Source organism: Xiphophorus hellerii, chromosome 23 (assembly GCF_003331165.1).
Source record: "Xiphophorus hellerii strain 12219 chromosome 23, Xiphophorus_hellerii-4.1, whole genome shotgun sequence".
Taxonomy (NCBI): Eukaryota; Metazoa; Chordata; class Actinopteri; order Cyprinodontiformes; family Poeciliidae; genus Xiphophorus; species Xiphophorus hellerii.
The window spans coordinates 13227057-13249778 of NC_045694.1; positions in this window are offsets into that span (position 1 = coordinate 13227057).

Below are 22722 nucleotides of genomic sequence, written 5' to 3' on the forward strand. Positions count from 1 at the left end.
ATTATATGTTGCATTTTGCATATTATGCAGCTCTAGACATGCTTTTTGCTTTAAATAAGGAGAATACCTAAACCATAGGCGACGATTGAGTGTCGGTTACAGTGAAAACCAGGCTGGATTCCAGATAAATACTTTTACTCTCGGCATGTGGGAGGTGAACTGTGAAGAGCCGTGTGTGGGGAAAAGAAATCAAAGAATCTGATCTGCATGTGTGATAAGAAACAAGCTTGTTCAGGAGCTTTCAGGTTTTCTCTGCCATCGTGCTGTTCGAGCTTGAATGGTAAGTAAAGTTCCTTCATAGGTGGGCTATGAAGGAAGAACCTACATAAACTAAACCTTCTGTGCCGAAGACGCATTAAACAGAAATATTGCTTTTTGCACCTTATAAGTATTTTGACAAAAAACCTAAGAGAAATTACCTACTTTATATCCTAAAGGCCTCAGTAAGCATGTCTAATATCAAATTTATAATTGTCTTTCAGGACAAGAGAATTATGTAAAGACTGGGTAGGTTTTATGGCTTGTTTGGAAGAGTAGACAACAAAAATGGCAACAGGACTTTGGTTTGAGAAGTTCTATCTGATTGAACCTCAGGAACAATTTATTTTTGGACTGATAAGACCAACCACCATGTTTTCAGAAAGCAAAACACATCAGCAGCAAATACAGTACATCTTCCCAACTGTGAAGCCCAGTAGTGGAAGAGTAATGAATCTGGACTTATTTTGCAGCAGCTGTACCTCAGCATCTTACAGACATTGACTCAACCTTTGTATTAAAAAGTATTCTAAAATGAAATGTGAGGTTATGTGAGCTGAAACTGTATCATCACCTCGACAATGACCCAAACACAGCACTATGTCTACAACAAAACTGGCTGAAAATAAAAGGAATCCAGGTGTTGCAAGGATGGATTCAAAGTCTGGACCTCAAATGAATATTACATTATGTCCTAATAATTAAATCCTGGAGTTGAGAGGGATGTACTTTCTTTTGGTTGTAACAGAATGTGAACATTGCTTAACAGTTTAAAAGAGGGGCAGAAAAAAAAAAAAAAACGTTCATAGGTGGGATCCTGAATTCTGAAAATCTGTGGTCCTGAAAACAAACATCGGATGTCAGGATCAGATGTCACGCTGAAACTGTTGACCAAAAGTTGGAGGAACACAGTCTGTAGTTTTCACTGGAACGGCACTAAAACTTTGGGCCATTCTCATCAAGTGACCAGTGAAAAGGAGCAGATCGAGAAGGAGTCTGTGGACGGGGTGAAGGCATCAGCCCCTAGAGATGACCTTTTTACCCCTGGAGAAACCCCCTTCACTCCTACCACCCCCTACCTCTGCTGCACCTCAGCTACCACACTGGGAATCGAGTGTCGAAATGCTCTGATAGGCACTGTTAAGTCATGCAGGAGGGAGGAGACGAGCTGTCAGACTCCCATCATTCCTCTCTGAAAATCCTCTCCCAGGAGGCGGCTAGAAGTCCACCGGGTGGGCAAAATAATAAAAACACTTCAACAGACTTTAATCCCCTGGATCCAACTCTTTTTGGGCAAACTCCTAATCCCATATTTTCAACATCCGCAAGCACACGCAAACAAAAATAACAAACTTTGAGCTGTTGTTTATCTTCATGTGGCTTTAGAATCATCCTAAAAAGTTTTTTCCTGAATATCCGATGCTGACACACTGCCTCCGTGAAAGGTTCGACATTGCACTTGTTTATTTATGTTTCACACTTCTAGTTGACAGGGGAATTCTTTTAAGCAAATCACAAATACAGAATGAAGTATCACAATAAACAAATTGAACTTCAAAACAAATATAAATAAATTATAATCAGAATAAAACAGGAATAACCAGAAGAGGAAAATAATGCATCTACTTGATCAAAACACAAAAACATTTTTCTCATACCTATTTTCCGATTTCTCAAATTTTCGTCTCTTGAAGTACTGCATGTACCAGCACTGGCACATTTCATATGCTGACATGTTTCTGAAAAGATTAAAAACACAAATACAGAGCTTCCACTTGACTTGAAGTTGCATTAGAACCCATCAACTGCAATGTGACTGCTGGCAACTCCGACAAGTATTGGATTTAAACTGGGTTTTTGGAGCTTTTCAATTTTTTCCCCCATCTACAAATTAGCATAAATCATTAATAACTACAAAAGGAAATGTTAAAAAATGTATGAAGTAAATAAATAAATAACTTTGCTTAATAAATTTGTGTGACATTCACTAGTTAAAAAAAACAGAAAGTGCTGTACACCTTCTTGCAGCTCCAAAGTCTTACTCTCCTTTATTCAATGTTCCAAAGTAATTAAGTTAAACTAAGTGTAAACAAAAATTAAATGCACAACAGAGTTTACACTGTCATTATTTATTGCATAAAGATGAGCAGAAAATTCTTATGGAAAAATTAAGTACACCCCATAATCCGCAATCTTGTTAAGCCGCCTTTAGCAGCAAGAACTTCATCTTGACACAACAATGCTTTATAGCTTGCATAACTCCAGTGTGGGTAAGTTTAAAGAGGTTGAACAGATTGCCTTACATTTGAAATCATTGACTCATCACTCGGCCACTATGCCTGACAATTGGTAAGAGGTGTTTGCTCTGATACATTGCTTTCCACGTTTTTGGGCATCCTGGGTTTAGATGTGTAAAAAGTTACATAAAATATAAGAATCAATCTTTTATTGCAGCAGCACAATCTCACATCAAAAATACAACAAATTGACATTTTATTTTGAGCACATTATTCAGAGAGGATAGAAATACCATTTTAAGAAATAATTGTTTTTACTAGAATCAAAAGTTCTAGACTTATTGGAAACGCTACTGGTAATACTTTCTATCCCATTTTGCCCACATGACAGAACCTAATCTTCTCCCATAATAAGGCTGGAGCACAGAGAGAAGGGGATTTTTGACGGATTCCTCTACATCACCCAGTCCTGGGTCCTCTTCTATTAACATTTCCTTTCTGTTAACTGCAAATGTTGCCAACTTAATTTAAATCTGTGGACAGAAAAGCTTATGAAAAAATGTTTATTTTGGGTTTGGCGATGCATTTCTTTATTAATTTGGCCAATTTTTACCACAGTTCTCATTTTTCTGGCATATGCAAGATTCAAACAGTCGTGGCAGTTGAAATAGTCATTAAAAGTATGCTGCCTAAAATCTTGTTTACCATAACAGTGGGTATAGATTCACACAAAATCCACAGGGAGTGTTTGTTGTTGAAAAACTTAATATTGTATCTGAACAAATACCATGTTTACAATTTAAGTCCCAGTAATGTTTAGTAAATTCCAAATGATTGCTTGTGATGGTAGGACAGAAGAATCTTTCTTTCGACAAAGTAAATACCATCTATTGATTCTTATGGGGATTTCTTGCTTTTTTTGTGTCTCCCTTTTATCACCGTCACTGGAGGAAAGATAAGTCTGAGTCCTTTTTGTGTTTTGTGTCATAGTTTCATCCAACCATCAATTCATCTGGACATGTCCCAATCTAATCTTTTTTGTCATAATTGTCTGACTAATGAACATAAACACATATCTGTAAGTGACACAGATATGTATCATTTACATATCCATTTTAAAGAATGGCAGTGAAAAAACGGTTCCATAATATTAATCTAAAGCATACATGAGCTTATCCCTAATTAACGTAATCACTTAATCAATTTAAAGCAATGAAAATATAAACATTTCTACATTGATTTATTCTTAAAATATTTATGCATATTTTTTTCTTAGCAAGAATTTTTTATTTGTTTATTTTTTTTCGGAGTGGGAAGGGAGGACTGATAAGCCATGTATATTCCATTATAAGGGGATGACATAAAAAGTTGAAATTGTTGCTATGATGCTCTTCTGCCACAAGATCCAACCAATACTTGAAAAGCCATCATTCATTGGAGCGGAGGATGCTGCTGGTTGATCTGACAGGTCTGAATTGGTTATTTCATTTTCCATTACGCAGCTGTGTGCTGAGCGCTCAGTGCAAATAAGAGCCAGAGCTCAAGCAGAAAAGGGAGGAACATTACTTTTAAGGGTAAGACAAAACCCAGCATCCTTCACGGCGAAAGACAAAGTGGAGCTAATGAAAGGCAACAGGAGTGAAATGCCGTGTGACTGATACTGGGCTCACTGTCAGCCTGATTCTACTGGGAGAAGTGGGATGATGACAGATGAATTAGAGCGCTGACAGTCGGCGTGGAGGGACGGGTAATTGTTGCCGAGAGACGGCGAGTGTTTTCTGTCTCGCGCCGCGTTAGACGAAGCCAATCAATCAGAGCTCGAGGCGGCGGCGGATTGGGCGGCACGAACGGCAGCTCCTTGTTAGTGACCGTCGCAGGAGTCACGCCTCTCTCTGTGTCCCTCCGCTGCTCAAGTTGTCACGGGTGATGCTGGGAGGGGGAGGTGTGATCCCTGCCGAGAGGACAGAAGTAGAGCGCTGACCCCATTTGACCATTTGACTGAAAAAAAAAAAATAAAAAATATATATATATAGACCATCTGGATGACATGCAATATATATGTGATTTTCCACATTTCTGAAGTGGTCGCCTTTTAAAGGAGTCTCTGCTCGACACAATCTGCTCTTTATAACATGTCGCATTTCTTTTTCCATTTACTTTTAGTGTTACATTTCTTCTTTTTTCTCTCCTGGCAATACCCAACTGCAGGAAACCCATTAGATGATTGCTATAATTTTTCTTCTTTATTATTTATTTGCACGGGGACAAGCGTTAAGTATAAACAAATACGTAACACCATAACATTTATAACCTTAGCTAATGTGCATTGCATGTCCCCAGATGGTCCTTTAACAACAAAAGACAGTTTAAAAGACGGTAAAACATCACAGCAAGATAAAATATCACGCATAAATGTCATAATTACTTTGACACAGACCAAAATTAAACAAATCATAGGGTTATCATGAGCTGGTTGTTAATCATGATTACAAGATTTGAGAAACTTTTTCAATCTTAGTCTCAAAATGTGAGCATCTGGAATCAGCTTCAAGCCCCCAGGTAATTTATGTATTTTTGAATCGATATGTACTTTATTTTTATTATTATTTTCTGTTGAATTTTCATAAAAATGTACTTTGGGATCTCTTTATTATATTTAAAATCCACAATCACAGAATTGACCAATAAAAGTGTGCAGCATGGTGGATTCTAAGACATAAATCAACTGAGAGGACTTTAGGGATTTTGCCACAACTTTAAGTGGACCATGAACTTAAGTCTAAAGTTTCCAACATACTCAGGTGTACAGTGCATATCCGGTGGACCACATGACCTCCGCACAGACAGTTGAGATTTCATAGTTGAGTGTAATGATTGCAAGCATTTCTCATGACAAATTCCTTCTTTTCCCACAAACTGAATGGATACTGGCGAGTTTGATGAGCTAGTTGGGCATCTAGCCCTGTTTCTTCTCCACCAGGGCAGGCTGCGCACTTTTTAGCATGGCAGAAAGTGACAGTCTGGTTGCTGCCATATGCACGGAAACTTTTCAGCTCAGTGTCACGTACAAAATAGTGAACATCGTTCCCTACCGAGTCGTTTATTATGCAACTCCAAGTGCATGTATGGATTTTTTTTTGCGTAGAACCTGATAAAGCTGATAAAACTCTCAGGAATAAAGTTGGTAGCCATGGAGTTAGTGGCTGGTAAAGACAAGACCTGGTCCCCTCTAAAGTATCCACATGGTGAACATCCTTTGAGTGAACAGCAGGATAGGTGATAAGTTTGCACTAAATGGTATGAGTGGTGAGAGGGAACTGGAGAGGCTCAGTTTCCAAACATTTTGTTAATTTGGATCTTAATCCTTTTTCATTAGAGAGATGTGTTTCTTGTCCACCACAACTACTCTGATAATTGGCTTTGGCTTGCCATTGTTCTCTTACAACTGAGATCATGTTCTCTTTGTTGCATTGTTATGCAATTTTCTATCAGAAAAAACTGCCAATAAATCCTCACCAGAGGACCTCAAACAGATTCAGTCTCACTCACTGTCAGTAGCAGACGCAGTTCATGGGTGCAAACTGACTAAAACTGGAGAAGTGCGACACTTTTAAAGCCAGAAATTTGGAGTCATTAGTCAACAACACAACTGAGAAGCCCAAAGTTGAGCTACTGTATGTGTGTTGGGTGTATCCAAACTCCATCCCGGGGGGGAAGCGCAGAGCATCTTTGATCCGCAGTCTGATTCCGGCTCCTCCGTCTTCATCTGGCCGATGCATCGCGCTCCCAGTTTGCTATAATCTCTCTGTGGCTCCCATTATGCTTATTCCTCATTAAAATTTTATCAGCCAAGGCAAATTGCAGAGATTAGGGAGGGAGGGAGCTATTGGGGCTCTCCAGCCTGTTCACAGATTTCTTCATTGTTGCGGATCATCCAGGCTTATCTGCTCCCCAAAGCAAAGTTCCCATCAGATGGAAAAGGTCAGGAAATCTGATCTCTCAGCATCCCTAATGACGGCGAGGAGTGAGAGAGGTAGAGCGTTCAGTTTGTCTAAAGTGCTCTTGCCCACACATTAATATTGTAATACTTTAATAACTTAAAGTTGTGTTCTGCCCTATTGATTTCTCTGAGATGCATAAGAATATTTATGGTTCGGAGTGCAGTTTGTAAACTTAGAGTCAGCGATGCTTTGGCTAATTATAGGCTGAAGGGAGAGCTGTGGCTCCTGCTAATGAATCACATTCTTCCTGTTATCCTCCACCTGCCTCTCAGGTTCACTGACGGTTGGCACGAAGCCGAAGGAGAATGCTTTTTTAAACGACGGATGACAAATTAGCGGCCATGTGAGGTTAGCTGGTGGAAAGCAACAAACCCACTGTTGCATTAAAGCCTTAATGAGAGCGAGAGAATGACAAAACTTTAATCAGACAGGGCAAGTTTTCAAAATGCCAAACTGTGTGACTTTGGATTTCAAATTCCGAGAAAAAAAAGGTTCACTGGATGTTTTTGCCATCCAAAAAGTTTTCAATATGGAGCTGCTGTCAAAGTTCAATAGGAGGCGAAATGGGGCACAGAAGGAGATTGAAAAATATTCAAGAAAATGAAAGAAAATAAATAAATTTGTTGCCTTTTTTCATCAAATTCTGGAATGATTCCAGCTTTTAAATATGTATGTCTTATCCAATGGAAAAATCAGCATAGTTATACTGATGGGTCGTGTTTGCTACATTATTTTTTGAAAAAGTCAAAACATTTATTCATGGCCTTTTCCTGCCATAACCAAGATAAAAAAAAAAGTTTAAAAAAAGAAAAAAATATACTGATTTTACAAAACATTTACTGTTGAAGCAGTTCTTCACATCATGTATATTTTCTTGTAGCAAGTTTATTTAACTGCCCATTATAGACTCATTCTCACAACAGTTCCCCTCAGCAGGATTGTAGTATAGAAATAAAGGAGGACATCTGATAGTCCTTAACCCAATTTGTAATGTTTTATGGGACAGCAAAACTCAGGTATGAGTTAGACGTTTATATGGTTCTCATCACAATTTCAGGATCAATGAAGTAATTAATGAGGTAGAAAATCTTATAAAACACAGAAACATAATCCTTACGTTATATTTTCACACATGGCTTGAATTTAAACTTTAAGTGAACATGTACTTGTGGAGATGGCCAAAAGCAGCGAGGAACATTACTACATCTCCGGAAAAAATGCAGATGTTGCTCATTTGTGACAAACCTGTTGAGGAAGTCTCTGCTCGGCCAACCCACTGCAAGCTATGTACTGAAAAGTGTCATTATTGTTTCAGTTGCAAGATATGTTTGCAATATGATGAAAAGAAAAACTATTGGACAGTTTTTTTTTTTGTTTTTTTTACTTTTTTATTCTTAGTCTCAGCTATCTCCAAGGAAACTGATTGGTTGTTTTTGTCATCTTTGGCAAAATACAGCCTCTTTTTGCATAAAATCATGCCCTGCAATCTGACTTTTTCACAATGATTCATATTTTGCATTTGCTCTGCTTTGTTTTTTTTTTTCTGCCTGGACCCAAAAATATTGTGAAATCTGTAAATACGTTTATTAAATACATGGACTGAGTTCATCCCAAAGAGTGAAACTTCAGCAACTACTGCACAATTCATAAATACAAACTAGATCATTAAAACAATATGGTTGTTGGAATAACTGATAATACTGATAGCTATGTGTATCAGAGTAACAATGCTGGCCAGAACAGGAATTTCATTTACATCTAACTTGTTGCTGCCAGAAAGTTAATATGTAGAATGACAGTTGTTATGCTGATCTCACCACACAGACCTTTTACATTCCTGTGTGGGATGCTAGTTTGTTAGGTCTCAAGCCACTGCTCTTAGACAAAATTTATTCTGATCTCTTTTTCTTCACTGTAAAAAAAATATACCATATGAGTCATTTTATGGAATAACAGTTGCGGACTGTAAGAGTCTTACTTTTGTTTTGAGTTGAGATTACATTATGCACTGATGCCCAGAACTGCATTTCCATGTGTAATATGATCACTCCATGGCAACTTCCAGATGTTTTTTTTCTTGTTCCTTGTGTTTTTTTTCTTTGTATGTTTCTAAACTTTGAACATGGAAATTAATGTAATGGTCATGAGAAACAATACAAATGAAAATTAAAAGTTGCAAACATTGTTATATTTACACTTTAAAGGGATGAATCAGACTATTGAATAATGAGTTCTTCTGGGTAGAGAAGTTTTGATTAGTGCACTTGTTACCTGAATTAGATATCTCTGGTTATCTTCATGTAGATTGAGCACATTGTATTAACAATAACACCTTTACTTTTAGAGTTCTTTATCTAAATCCCTAGACAGAGAAATGAGAATTTCTTGATTTGGAGTTTATTCGTTATCTGGAGATTTCCTCCCTGCAGGACGTTTGTGCCAGAGCGGGTGAGTTTGTCTGTCTGTAGTCTGAGGCGCCACAGAGCTGCTGATGTAAACACAAACTGGTGACCTGAGCTGAAGTATCGTCCTATTATCTCAGACAGGCTGCATTTGTGTCTGTCATGTGTCTTTCCGTCAGGTCTTGTTGGCTCTGCTAGCTGTATGGCTGCTGGGGTCAAAGTGGACACTCAGGTAATGAAGCATTACCAGATGAGATCAGCAGTGACTGAGGGAAAGGCTCGGCCATCACATTCTTCCAGGATCATCCGACAGTCAGGGGGTCAAACTGAGAACTGATTGCAGTCGCTAAAGCTCGACATCTGCTACCGTGTGAAACCGCTGAACTGTGTGAACCAGCTGAGTACTTCTACTGCAAACACTTCATGATCTTCAAAAAGTATTTAAACATTGTATTTTACTTTTACAGTTGTGTACACTTTTAACAGTTTAAAAATGTCTGAAACTTTTACTGGTATTAAAAGTTGTTTTCAGGAGGCCTGCTGGAATTTAGTAATACATTCTATAACACAATCTGGGTTAGTATGTGGAAGTTGTACACAAGCAAAATCTCTTCATACCATTCACATCATCAGCAATTTGTGGCAAACATTCAGCTATAAGAAAATCTGACAATATAGAAAGAAAGAAAGAAAGAAATAGATTTGCTTAACAAAAAAGTCTGGACTATTAAGGGAAATAATCTAAAATTTAACAAAAGTTCCTAGCATAAATGTTTGAAAAGTTTCTTTAATTATTATTTTTTTACTTTTAAAAGAATAAATATTATGTAGAAATGAATGGAAAAAAAGCATAACATTACCTAAAAAAAAATCAGTTTCCTAATCTTCTGTGACTGTCTCGTCATTCTATTTCAAAGCCACATCAATCATGCAGTAATTAATATACGCCAGGGTCTCTGCAGCCAGGAGTGACTGCTAAAGCACTGCTTTGATGTTTTATTAATTGTCCTGTAATGGATTTGTGTCAGGGCTTGTTTTAAAAACAGTCCTGCGGGACTTTGCAACAGGCCTTCGCCTGAGTGGGAGAGAGTCAGAGACCTGAGGTGTAGAGAAAATGACAAATGACACATTCTAAAAAAATCGGAGAGGAAGGCATGAGGACAAATACATATGATTTTATTAACATTAACAGTTTGTTCTTTTATTACTGTCTAAAAATGTAAAAATGAAAAGTGGGCATTTAGGACAAACATACAAAGAAGCTGGTTTTAAGGTTTAAAATCCCTTGCCCTGTTTTCTTTGACAACTTGATCAGCTAAATTACATTTGTGGATTTTGAGAGTAGAAAAATCCTTTCAATGTTCAAAATTATATATATGACGAAACTGTAGTGTGTTTTGACTCTCTGTGCCAAAACACTACATCATGATTCCAGAGTCACACACAAATGTGCCAAAACATGGATGGTCTTTGCTGGGTCACAGTGGACTAAAGACTCAGATCGGAAACACAATCATATTTAAAATTTAAAAATAAAAATATATGCATATATAGAAACAGAACCTAAATTTAAAATAAAGTAGATCTTGAGTGAGTGGAAATAATTCACTTTCCATAATAAAGCATTTATTTGGAATGATTAACAGTTAACACTTACGTAGCCAATAAATATTCAATACTCAATGCAACCACAGAAAGCTTTTCACTTTTAATAGGATTTCATTAAAAAAAGAGTTTAAGAACAATTAATAGAGGGCTGAAAATCTACTGAAACCAAACTATTATTAAAACCAAACGCTAAACATACCAACCTATGCTAATCTGACGGCACCACAAACTGTTTTTTTTAATCCAATATCCAAGATCCTACATAGCAATGTTAATGTTAATCTGGAGGGTACAAATGCTTTTTTGCCACACTGCAGATAACAAAAACATATTAGTCAACATAGTATAACCAATAGGTATGTTGCACATTTTGTGTCTGCATGTTTGTGCTGCAAAACTGTTATTTTTGCTCAAGGTAAATCTTAAATGAGAGACTTTCCCCGCTTTCAGAAACCAGAAATCTTTGTGCGTGTTTATGGTTTAAAACACAGTACTGAAATATCTTAGACTTAGATGTACAAATTTAAGCCTGAGGTAAGGATAGCTCATCTGTGATTCTGAGGTGAAGCCCCTCGCTGCTCTGAGACATTGTTTACAGATGGATATCCCCCTGGATCGCTCTGTGTAGATCTGTATCACCAATCAATATTCCCCCTCAAGTCAGTCCGATGTGATCTGAAAGTCCACCCTCCATCCTCTCCACCCAACTCGTTCACGAAGATGCCTCCCAGACACCAAATCCAATTAAGCACTGAAAACAAAAACAATATTTTAAAGGAGAGGCTGAAGTTATTGAATTATTTATGTTTGTCCTGTTTTTTTTTTTTTTATCTCTTTGAATGGGTGGAATAAAACCACCATCCATTCAATAATGCATGACCTGCGGTTTTGTTAATAGGCTTTGTAGTGGCAGTAATGTACTTTCCTACATGGCTGATGGAGATTATGGCTGACTCCCACCGCCTGAAGGATATCGATCTGCCTTAATGCCCCCCGGTGTCCCTTCAGTCCTGCTCCTCGGCCCTGAAACCACACAAACACTCAAAGGAGAAAGAAATCAAGCCTTTTCAAAACTGTTTGTTCTGTCCGAATTATTGAAAAGAGTTGTGTGAGAAGAGCCTGATTTCTGCAGAGAGTCATTCAATCGTCCAGTTCAATAGTTATTAGAGACTGTCTGTCATACAGATGCCACTCGGGCACAACAAATGCACTTGGAATTTTAGGGAAGTAGGTTAGATTTTTATTTGTAGATTGTCTCACCAACTCCAGTTTATTTGGTCATATTCGGTGCCTTCCAACACATTCATTACCCCAGTTAGAGCCACAAACCTCAGAGTGATTTGCTGGGATTTGTTGTAACAGACCAACGCAAATAAGTGTGTGATTATGAGGAGGAAGTAAAAAGATATTTTTGTGAATGGCATTGATAAAACCAGAAACAAGTCTCCCCAGGGAGAATTTTGAGTTATTTACAGACTCTAAAAGTGTGGATTCTAGTCTAATAATGTCAAACACACAGAAAAAAAAAAAATCCTAAGAATTGGTCATGTGAATGTTGGCAAACAGGAATAGAGAGAAATCATTCCTTTAAATTTCAGACCCTATACCTGATTAGCTACCAGAGCAAAGAAGCTATGCCACCTCATAGGATTTAAAATGTATTTTCAGAGGAGCTGTCTATCCGATAAATCTAATTTTCTAATAGACGGTAACAGTTTGGCGATATATTTGGATTAAGTCATTTTAATTCTACTCAGAAAAGCAGATGAGGCTGAAATGACGTTTTTACTTATTTTTCTTTTGTTTTTTTACTTTACACTCACAAAGTAGGGATTATTGATGTGATCGCTATCCTCATTATTACTGATAATCAGATTATTGGTAATGGTTTATATTGCAGCTTCTTTTGTTAGAGACATTGTATGCACTCATAAAACGAATTGAATTAAATTGAACAGAGTGAAATGGATAGAGAAGAGGAGATGGTTTTTGTTAGTTAATCCAATAAGGAAAGCTTCGCCTTTCCTTCAATCAGATTATTCCAATAATTAAGAGAAATTGCTGGAGTGTAGCTGCAATAAAGCTTTACATATTCAGGAGCTGCTGGAGAACAACACTAAAGTGTTTCCAGACTCTGGTCTCTGTCCTGTATGGTCTGTCCTTAGATCAGACCAGCCTTATAACTGTAGACCCACAGTAGCTTCTTTTCACTTAATACTCTCCATAATGGGCATTAGTCTCTATATTTTTTCTGAATGAACCACAATATCAAATTTTAAATCTATCCTGCTTTTAAAGACTATGTCAAATGGAATTTGAATGATGTTTTGCAAAACAGCTTAAGTTTAGTCAAATTAAAGTGTACCTTTTAAAATAATTGTCAATTTTTGAATTAAATATAGGTCTTTGCAATTTTTCGTCTAAGCGATTCCATTGCAGCTCAAGCTGCCTCAGCACAAAGGCTTTTAAAGTCTCCAAAAAGTTTTCTTCCAGGAATGCTCTGTATTTTGCTCCATCCATCCTCCCTTCAACTCTTATCAGTCTCTTCTTCTCTGTTGAAGAAAAGCATACCCCACAGGATGATGTGGCCAGCACCACCTTATACAGTTGGGTTGATGTTTTCAGTGCAATGTGCTTGTCTCCTCTGATCGAAGCGCCTCGCTTCACATGTTTGCTTCTTTACCTGCCTCGGTTGCAGTGACGTGCGGTCAGGGGAGGCAAGTGAGGCAGAGTCATAAATATCCTCACCTGTCATAATGGAAAAATATGATAAAATATTAATATTGCTATTTTCACCCTGTGGATTGTATTGTAAATTATTTTTTATTTAGCTTAACCGATTTTGATTATTTTTTCTTCAAAATCGCTGAATTTTCACATTTTCCCATTCAAATGCTCAGAAGCAAAGCTGATGAGGCAGCAGTGAGCTGAGCCTCACCTGGGATTGCTGCAACCTCTCACTAACAGCACTGGCTGTCATTTTATGACAGCATGTTCCCCCTGTCTGTACGTCGTCAATGAAATGGTTAAAAAAACATTTAATGTATGAACTGATTTTCCATAATTTAGCTCATCTATATTATGTACAGTGTTTTTTGTCACCAACTGTGTGTGTAACGTGCGGAGAAGAGATCATAAACGGCAGAGAACAGATTCGAGGTGAGGCAGGCAGTTCTCTTGCCTCATGGCAGGGGGCGCTCATGATCCCAGACATTGTGACTCCACAACTGCAGAGTAAGAGACAATAACAGCGAGCTAGCCATACAGTAAAGTGCAGCGATATATTTATAGTTTTCTTCTCGTACCACAGCAATCACTTATTAATAAGTCGCAAAAACTATAACCTAAAACCATACTACTGCAACAGACTGAATGTTCTGTTTTTTGTGTGGGAAATATTTCAGTGTTTTTTTAGGGGCGTTGTCAGTTGCTATGGCAACTAGTCTGCGTGCGTGTGCGCGCGCGTGTGGGCGTGTGCGTGTGTGGCCTGACCAATGCAGAGAGCGAGAAAGACGTGGTTTTGAGTTGTACTTCAACTGTTTTTCCCTATGCTGTGGAGCACAGCATGAAATTAATAATACTTAAATTTCCAAGTTTCATTGAGTCAACGGAATTATTATTCTGTTGACTAAAAGCAGTGCTGCTATGGATGGCATATAAAAGAATTGTCTTTTTGCCCTCCAGCATTGTCCGCATGCACAAAATTTCCTTATGTAAACAGGCAGGTGGTCTTCATTTGTATATCTGATTATGATTAAGTCTGTGCCTCACCAGCATTGCACCTCACCGCACGTCACTGCTCGGTTGTACCAAAGAGCAAACAACACTTCTTATCACTTTCTTTCAACCATGTTTCTAGTCACTCTTTCATAAAGTCTAGATTTGTAGAGTGCACAACTAATAGTTTTTCCCTTTTGGTAAATTCTCCCTCCAGAGCTATAAATGTATGCAGGTCCTCCAGAGTTACAATAGGCCTCTTGGTTATTTCCACGACTTCCATGACTACCTTCCATGTTTTGGTCGGAAGGTAGTGGTGCCTACCTTTGTCCATTTTCAGATTATGGATGTGGAGTGTGAAACATTCAATACTCGGGATGCTGTTTTGTAACCTAACTCTTCAAAACTTTTTCCTTGACCTGTCGGCTGTGTGATTTTTTGTTTATTTTCATGATGCTGTTTGTTCAATAATGTTCTCTAACAAACCCATGAGGGTTTCACAGAACGGCTATGCTGAGAGTTTGTAAGGTAACTTTCGAAGGCAATAGTTGTGCTGAATTTTACTTTTCTGTACAAACAGACATTTAGCTGTTTTCAGTCCTCACAGAAATGCATCCCATCTTCTTGACCAGATATGGAAACTTCTTGACATGGTACAAAGACTGGGCTGGAATTGAGTGATGAAGGAGCTAATTTCCAAAGAACAGAGATACAATTTTAAATATTTAAAATATTATTGCAAACATTTAGCCAAAAGGAGTCAGAATTATTACCAAAACAAAAAAAAAAAAAAGAAAAATAAGCCTCTTCTCAGAGTCTACTTTAACTTCTTATACTTTTTTTATTTACTGGTAAAAGTGCTGAATGCAGGGGTCCTGTTTTCCATTACCACTTTAAAGAGGTCTGTTGGAGGCAGATTTTTTTTTTTAGCTATGGCCTGATGGAGGGACAGAAAGACAAGAAGAAGACGAAGAGAAAGGGATGCAGGAGGCAATGTCAGCGATGCAGGTAGTGCTGTGTGGCCAGATGGCAGCAGCAGTAGCAGCAGCTCTGCCTCGCTGATTAGCAACAAGCAGACAAAGAGCAGCCATGTTTCACTTGTTCATCACTTAAGTGCAGAACCCAAGGTGGAGGCTGGGAGATTTCCCTTGGGGAAATGTGCCTCCCAAAGATAAGGCCGAGGCCTCGGATTGGTCTCTGGGGGTGGCGATGTACGACGAGGCAGCCGTGGGATCCAAACCTCTGAAGAAAGCAAAATGAAAGCGGAAAGAAAAGGCTCCGTGGTGTGGAACGCAGACAGCAAAAAGAAGCTCTAACTTAAACAGTTCAACTTTCGGAGAAAAGTTGAGCTTCCTCTTTTTACCCATTAACTCCAACCCCATGGAGACAAAACTCTGCTCACAAGTTTCGGAGCGGGGAAGTTGTTCACTTCACTGCGAGATCCTCAGGAGGCCTGCAGGATCATTGGGAGAACAATGACTGTAATATGCTGCGCTCGGCCTCTGACCTCAGCCGCAGCCAGACGCTCTCTGATCTGTAATTAGGATCGTCTGCTGCTGAAGATTATTATTACTGCTCAGCTGAATCGTGCTCAAAGAGGGCAGAAGCTGCTGCAGGTCCTGACGAGGTCCACGTCTCCCAGCCGAGAGTAGAGAACCATCAAAACGAAGGCGAACTTCCCACTTACCAATGATTGTTCTGTTAGAAAGATACAGATTTATCTCGGAAACATCGGAAGAAAAACATCCCATTCAGCAGCTTTATCCCTGCAGTTGCTCTTATCAAGGTTTTACTTTAGCATTGTATTCAAGATTAAAGAACACCTTCTTTTAATAAAGTGTTGACTGTCACTGAGTGGAGCCGTTTTTTTTAATTTAGCAAAATGTACTCCAAATTAAAGATGTAATCACTGAGAAATTCAATTTTCACTGAGGTAGAGTAAGAAGCAGTAGTGCACATCCCAGCAAATTCAAGCCAAGATCAGACTGCGCAATGCTTAGATAAACGACAAACCCGAGAACTCAAAGTCCATCTCAAAGTTAATGACAAGGCAGTAAGAAAGCAGCTGAATACGTATGGGTTGTAAGAGTTGAAAAAGAAAAACCTCTTCTAAGAAAAAATAATGCAAACTTTCATCCAAATAAACAACAAAACATGGAGCAGAAGCAGCATAAAGTACAGCTTATCAGAACAAACACCTCATATCAAGCATGGTGGTGGAGGGAGGATGATTGAGCTTGTTTTGCAGCCTTAGTTGATCGTGAACACCTATCAAAGTCAAATTTGAGACCAAACTGGTTCCAATAAAAGACCAGAATGCCCACCACTCTTAAATGGTCCAGAAATATTTACAAGCCCCAATGAACAGACAAAATGAGTTATTTTTTAAAAATCTGACTGAGAAACTGTACTATTATTTAGGCCAGGTTTATTTGTTTATTTTCCAGAGATTTTATCAAATTGCTTTCTGTTTGATACTAGATTATACTCCTCTAATTGGCAACATGAGAAAATACATTGGTCTTAAAGAAATATAAAACATATGATAAATGTTTAGGAAAGACACTCAAAGACACTACAACTTTCCTTTTTATGAGTCACCTCTAATCTTTCTATTTATTTTCACTATTTGGCACTTTTCCTTCCTCCCATCCATCCATCATTCTGTCCACTCAAATAAAAGGTTAAACTTTAGCTTCATTTTCATTTTCAACTTTCTTTTATGAATCAAAGGAGAGCAAGCGTACAAAACCCATTTTACCTTCAGCTGCAGAAAAATCACAGAATGCTAATTCCACCCAATGAGTAATTACCCACATTTAATATTCACACTATCTAAGCTCCATCTGTGATGTTAAACATTGTTTAGAAGCTGTTAAAAGCCATTAATGGTCGTCTGAATCAAAGGTTGAGGCTAAAAGGACACACATTAAAGTCATGAAGGTAGAGTGAGCAAGAGGCTTCCTTCAGCTTACCGGCAATGCTGACACATTACTCTGCTGGGGGCCCAGCAGCTCCTGAATAACAAAGCTATTTTTACACACACACACACACACTTTATAAAAAAAATCCCTTCAGAATGCATGCAAGTCCCCTATTACTCAAAGTCAGCCATCCACAAAATGAACAAAGTCAGCTGTTGTGCAGCAGCAGCCGGAGATGTGAGGCGAGATTGCAGCTGAAATTGAAATTAATGGCTTTCCTAATTGGAGCACATGTTTGTCAAAGTGACCGAGCGCTGTGGACATGAACTACATCCGCTCACCTGACCCACCAGCGCTCTCTCTGCGACTCCGATTGGCTCAATCAGTATTGATGATAAATTTGAAGTTTTGATTTTTTTTTTTTTATGATCAACATAGGGTTAAAAACATACATAGAGGCTCATAAAGGTGCAACTCGATATATTAGAATCAAAATCAAAAATCAAATTTTATTTGTGTAGCACATTTCAGCATCAAGGCATTTCAAAGTGCTTTACATCATATCAAACACAGAAACACAATTCAACATAGAATCATCAACAATCAAAATACAACATTAAGTTCCATCAATAAATTTGTAATTGATTACATTTCAAATACAATCCTAAACAGGTGGGTTTTTAGTCGAGTTTCCATCCATAAAAGGTTTACCTGTTAAACTCCTACTGTGTTATATGGAACAAAATACCTATTGCTATTTTTATTCCCACTCACGCTCACAATCACACAGTTTAAAACGAAGTAGACAGCATTTTAATGGGCTTCTGGCACAATGTTATCAAAACCTTCATTTATTTCAGTAATTTAGTTTAAAAAATATACTCAGTGCTCACAAGAATACATTCCAAATATTTATTTCTGTTAATTTACATGGTGAAAGTTTACCTCACTGAAGCAACACAAGCAAAGGACATGGCTTTTTATGTCATCACTGGTTGTGGAAACGGCTCCCTGGACCTCAAGTAACTTGGATTCTGTGCTTTTCAACTCTTCCTCAAGACTTTCTGACTTTGAATTCCAAATGGAAACCAAAATTTATTTGCTCATTTACGTTTCGTTTCTTGGGTTAAGGACTGGTTTCACAGAAGGATTGCAACAGACACCAGCTCTAGTCAATTCCTTGAGAATCTCCTCTAAATGCTAAATGGCATTTTCTCACTATCCTTTAAGGTTGTAGTTATGCCTGATGCATTTTTTTTCTACCACACATTTTCGTTACATATAACTTTCCATCAAAATTCTTGGATATGGCACACTGTGATTAGACGACTTCTTTAGTATTTACTTTCTGTGGCTTGTTCTATTAATTTCAATGAGTTTTATAGTTAAAGAAAAAAAAATTGTATTGTTGCCAACAAGTTTCTGCTGTAACTTTAGAAAACAGAATTTTAGCTCCATATGAAAGATCTGCTAGTTAGAAAGTTGGCATACTGATAAAAAACCAGCATCTCTCAGAACCCATTAGTTGTTTTTTTTTGTTTGTTTGTTTCTAAAACACAACTTTCAAATATTGTTAAGCCTTAAGCCAGACAAATTACTAATCAAGACAAGTTCTGGCTGATTCAAGGTAAATCAGAAAAGTATATATTTTCAGACTTTTAGACAGGAATATGTGAAACATTATTTAGAAAGAATAGCAAAAATCCATACTTCTAATAACTTACTATCATAAACCATGGTCATGTGGATAATTGAAAAATAGAGAAGGCAGCAAAAAATGTTTCCTATTGGCAATAAAAGTCTGAAATTCTTCTACTAAATTCTTGTTTTTTCAGCAGCTACCAAACTGAGATTCTATTTACAGAAGAAAGATATTGTGGGGATCTTCAAGGACTGATGTCTTGCAACTTCTTTGTGTCTCTGCTTCAACACACCTGAGTCAAATAATCAGGTCATTGGCAGGACTTTGAAGAATTTGACTGCATACTTAGAAAGTAATTCAACCATTTGGTTCAGGTGTGTTAGAACAGGGGCATCTAGCTGAAGACTCCTGCTTTATTGCCTCAAAGCTAAAGGGAAGCAAAAAATTAAAGGACAGGAAAGCTGTGGCTAAAATGCCTGACCCTTTGTTTATTTATTTTTAATTCAATAAAGCTGATAATGGTGAACCAAAAAGATGAAGTTTCCTCTAACACACTGAAAAATGTTCTCATGAGACTCAGGTGAAAAAGCATTAAATGAATCTCACATGTAGTGTAGGCTTCCGTCCATTCAGCTTGCCTCTGTCTTTTATCTGATTACCAACAGGAAACAGAGACTGAGTGCTTACTGCAGGGCTACACCAATCTGGCATCAGTCAATGGCCACCAGTAACCACAGACTGGTCTGTCAGATCCAGAGCAATTAGATCCACTGTGGGTCTGTGTCCACGCAGCTCTGACTTGAGGCTGCAGATGTCAAACTGTCGCTTTCAGGCCTTTCTGAGACACATGCAGCAGGATTTCTGCTTGAACTGCAGTTGCGTCAACAGGGATCAACATCCAGCACATTTTTATAGTCAAATCAGCAGTATGATGTTTAGACATTTGTCTGGCTGTCAGTGGGTTTGTGCTTGGTTTATTACAGATTCATGAAGGGGTTTCTTTAAAAATGGTTTCTTCATTTGTTCCATCTAGTTTTGGTTGCATTCCTCGGTGTGACTTTCTGTCTTCTCCTCACACTTGGTTCCAACCTCGTATCACACCTGATGGTCGTGTTTGATTCTCCTGAACATGCTGCAGGGTTACTTTGGTTCTATTTATTCTCCTTAAGGTTTTGACATTTTGTCATTTTTCAGCCTAAATGCATTTTATTTTGATATTTTTGCCAACATGTCAATAAAAAATTTCCATAATTAAGCAGTGGGTGTTTTTAAATTTTTATACAAACAAAAAAATCTGCAAAATGGTGTTCCAAATGCTCTCTGACTGCAGGGTTAAAGTCCCAATGGAATGTGAACTTCAGCCCCAGTTCAATGCCTTTTGAATTCTGAGCTGCCCTGTATTTAACTCCATCCATCTGAACATCAACTCTGACCACCATCCTCACAGTACGATGCTTTTAGCCACCCTAAATTTTGGTTGGACATATTTACTCTGCTGCCCACATGGCTTCTGGCCAACTGCAAATGGATCTGTTTATAGTTTCTATTTTTCCAACAATGGCTTTTTTCAGCTCACTCCAGAACAGCAAGATTTGTTGCATGCACAGTTAATATTTGCATCATCAGACATCAGAGTTTTCTGCGGCTGCTTCAGTTATTATGAGCCTTTTCAATGTTTGTCTGATTAATGTTCCCCTTGCTCTGCCTGTAAGTTTAGGTCATGGGTCTCAAACTGCATTCCGCAAGGGTAGTTAGTGGTGGAAAGCAACAGAGTACATTTGCTTGAATACTGTACTTAAGTACATGTTTCCTACGTTTCTTGGAAGTTTGTTGTTACTCGTTCCCTTTTGATTCAGCATAGCTTTGTTTTCCACTGTTGCTGTTTTTCTCCACTGAAATGCAATTGGCCAATTGCTATGCTCCTCATAGGAAAGGGAACCAACCACAGTCGCCGTTCACACCCGGGATATGGAATTACATCATCCTTGTTAAGTGTCACAAGTTGAGTCCCTTCTTTCATTCAAACAGAACAGAACTCAGGAATACGGACGGTTAGATAAACTGAAGCAGATACATCACACAGCTGGACTTTATATACTAACCAGGTCATTTCTGAAGACAACTGGTTGCATTGTGCAGTGGAAGGTCTCCAGGGAACAAGAACATGCAAAATTCACACAGAAATACCTCAGGCTGTATTTGAGGCTAGGACCTGCTTTCTGCAGGGCAAACATATTTCTGACTCCACCACCTGGCTGCCCACTTAATCAGTGTATCAGAATAAAATAGGCTGAATACAAAAAACACACAAAAAAATATTTGGATAACTTTTATAAGGCTGAGTGAGCAAATATTGCCAAGAAAAAATGTGGAATGCTTATAGACAGCAAAGCAAAATATATGTTTCAATTTAATCAAAAAGGCCTTCAACAAAGTATTAGCTTAATGATAGCTTTACTTGTGCAACATATTTTTTTCTTCCAATTTGTTTGAGTTATTTTACTTGACATTTACGGAATAAAAATCATACACACATATGTATATATAGAAACAGTTTTAAAATATTTATGAAGTCTTTATGTTCATCACAAAATACTTGAGATTTTAACATTGCAATGTTCATTTCTGAGAGCAACATAGCATTTGTTTTAATAAAGAATCAGCCTGGGACTCTGTACTATATTAGTCTCATATTTCATGAATCGGACAAAAACTGCCTTCAGATGTTTTTTTGTTGTGAATGAGCCACACATGTAAAACTTAATTTAATGGAATTCATTAATTAATTTCTCCTAATATAAAACTGACCATATTTGTTCCTCATCAGATGGTTTCAGCTTTTCTGTAGGGACAACTTGCTGACTTTAGTGACTGTGAAAAAAATCCAAACTCCTCTGGACCCTGGAGGAACTTCAAGGCGAGTATTCTCAGTTTCTATGACCGTATTACAAAACAATTAGAAAACAATTAAAGAAATTAATCATTAATGGCTTTGCTAATTGGTGGCAGATTGGTTCCACTGGTGTATTGGCAGCTCTGTGTTGGATTTCAAATCCCCGCTCTGTTTTAAAGCAGCAAACTGAAAAAATAAAGCTTTCTGTGTCCAAGTGGACACCTCCTAAATCCAGTGTTTCTCTCTCTCACTCCCCCGGCTACTCCAATCCACTTCCACTCAGCAGCCCCCCAATCCCTTCCTCCAGATATAACTGACAGGCTGCAGTCATGGAGGTGAACAGTACAGCAGCCATTTTAATACCATCAACTCCCACGTTCTGCCAATTAGGGCTGCTGGCAGCGTCTGATGATGGAGCTATTAAAAGAGACGTTCGGGGTCTTTCTGACAGATGGAATCATTCCTCCTCTGTCTTAATAAAGCCCGCCCACCGCTCCGCCCACAGCTGACACCCGTCACCTCCACATATAGCATCAGGCCCGTCAGAAATCCAGCAGCAGCTTTGAGGCAAATGGAAGTAACACTTGAATACTGTAAATACTGTACACTGCACACTATTTGTGCAGTAGGGAAATCTGTTGCATCTAAGCGGAGGGTCATAGGTGCCAGAAATCTGCAAAACTTGAACCTGAGCTCATAAGAATGTTAGTGGTAGATAATGAGGAATGGGAAGCTACATTTGGTTTGAAGAAGGATGTTTAAAGTTGAATTAAAAAAAAAGAAAAAACACCAAAGGGAGACAAAAGGACAGTTAGGGAGGTAGGATAAGGGTATGGCAGGATGATTAGTGGGATGGGAATGATGTAAGGTGGGATGAGATGATGCAAGGGGATGAAGGTCGCTGAAACATAGGACCTAATGGCAGGAGGTGCAGGATAGATAAAAGTCATGGGGAGACAAAGAGATCATAATAATATAGAATGTTGGGAAACAAGTCAAACAGATTTCTTTTTTCAATTTTAACAGAAATGTTAATTAGT